Genomic DNA, 1,483 nt, shown 5'->3' with positions numbered 1-1,483 from the left:
GCGTCAGGTGACACGAGCAATCGGCAGGGGCGTCCTGTGCAGGGGGAAATGCTGGGAGGTGGCGGGGCTGTGAACAGGGATGCACGTAGGAAGACCCAAGGGGGACATGCACCATCAGGAGCAGACACAGCCCCATCCCGGGCTGGGGAGCAAGGCCCTGAGGGGGGCCGGGGCACCTCGCACACAGGGGAGAACTTGCAGATCGGCCGCAGCGCCGGCCCTCAGCAGGGACTCACAAACAGAGGCAGGGCGTGTGGCTTGGAAGCCAAGTCCCCGATGGCTCCCCCCTTCCCGTGGCAAGTGTGGTTCCGGCTGCGCCACCCCCACTGGGACGGGACAGAGCTCTCACGGCTGGTGCGGGAGGCTGCGGGACACTTCAGACAGAAGACAGGAAGGTCCCTCGGGTGTCCGAACTCCCAGGACCCCAAGGAGGACAGTTCCCGAGAGCAGCCGAAGGCCCAGGCCAGGGCTTGGGGCGGGGGTGGGGGGGAGCCCTGCTCTTCTGGTCACCTTCCCCGAGATTCTGGTGCAAAAGAGGTGAGCTGAGGCCAAGTTCTGCGTGCGTGACCACGACGAAGCACACGGCATGGGGACCCAGCTCTGAGCCCGAGGCCGCCCCGGATGGTCCAGCAGCCATGTCACTCGGGAGAGCGAGCGCACCCGCACACAGGGCAGGGGCCCCCCCGAGCCGCATGCTGTTTCTGCCCAATGGGCAAGGGGCAGGAGCCTGGGAAGGCTGGGGGCACGTCATCTGGGAGGGACCGGGGGACAGACGGACACGCCGAACGGCACTGATCAGCTCCCCCAGTCCTGGCCGCAGCCTCCCCGAGGACAGCTGTCCCCAGCGCCTCGCACAGACTCTTATCTGCCCTGTGGCGTCAGACACTCAGGGCCCCGTGCGCTCCGCGAGCTGCAGACACACACGCCCCGGAACAGCTGCAGGCCCTGCTGCGACCTTTCGAAAGACGCTCACACCACAGGCCAGACGTCGGAAGCCCCCAAGGGAGCGAAAGGCTGTGAGCTGGCGTGGGGGAGCAGTCCCCTCCCAGCGAGCGGAGGCCCCTGCACAGGGACCCTCGGCGTCCAGCCCCGACTGCGGGAGGCCGGCGGGCGGCAACACCCAGCTCGTCCCCGGGGACACAGGCGAGGGCGGGGGCACAGGGGACGCGGGCACTGCAGCAAAGCCTCACCCTCCCCCCCAACACCCGCCCTGACCAGTGAGGGCTCCGGAACGAACACCAGCCTATGTGGTTCCAGATGCAAATACACAGAACGTTCTGGAAGACCTGAACCCAGTAAAACTTTAGTTAAGAAAACAACCCGACTCTGCTTTAGTAAGATCCAGGAGCTGCGCCAAAGGCCTTCCTGACCAAACCGCGCCCTGCCCACCCGGACTTCCCGTCACCTGCCCCCAGGGCAGCCCGTGAAACCAGACCTGAGAGGACCTGACCCAGTCCCTGAGAAACAGCTGAGGGGCCGCTGC

The 1,483-nt window shown here is 66.7% G+C and overlaps 1 protein-coding gene across 2 annotated transcripts in view; it reads right to left on the bottom strand.

Annotated features, from left to right (window-relative positions):
• Positions 1-1,483, bottom strand: part of PELP1 (proline, glutamate and leucine rich protein 1) — a 13,060-nt gene that overhangs the window by 5,567 nt on the left and 6,010 nt on the right. The gene's annotated exons all lie outside the window — the stretch shown is intronic.

This window comes from Suricata suricatta, chromosome 17, assembly GCF_006229205.1.
Source record: "Suricata suricatta isolate VVHF042 chromosome 17, meerkat_22Aug2017_6uvM2_HiC, whole genome shotgun sequence".
NCBI classification, from domain to species: Eukaryota; Metazoa; Chordata; class Mammalia; order Carnivora; family Herpestidae; genus Suricata; species Suricata suricatta.
The sequence above is the reverse complement of the archived record's forward strand: the minus strand, read 5'-3'. Positions and strand labels throughout refer to the sequence as shown.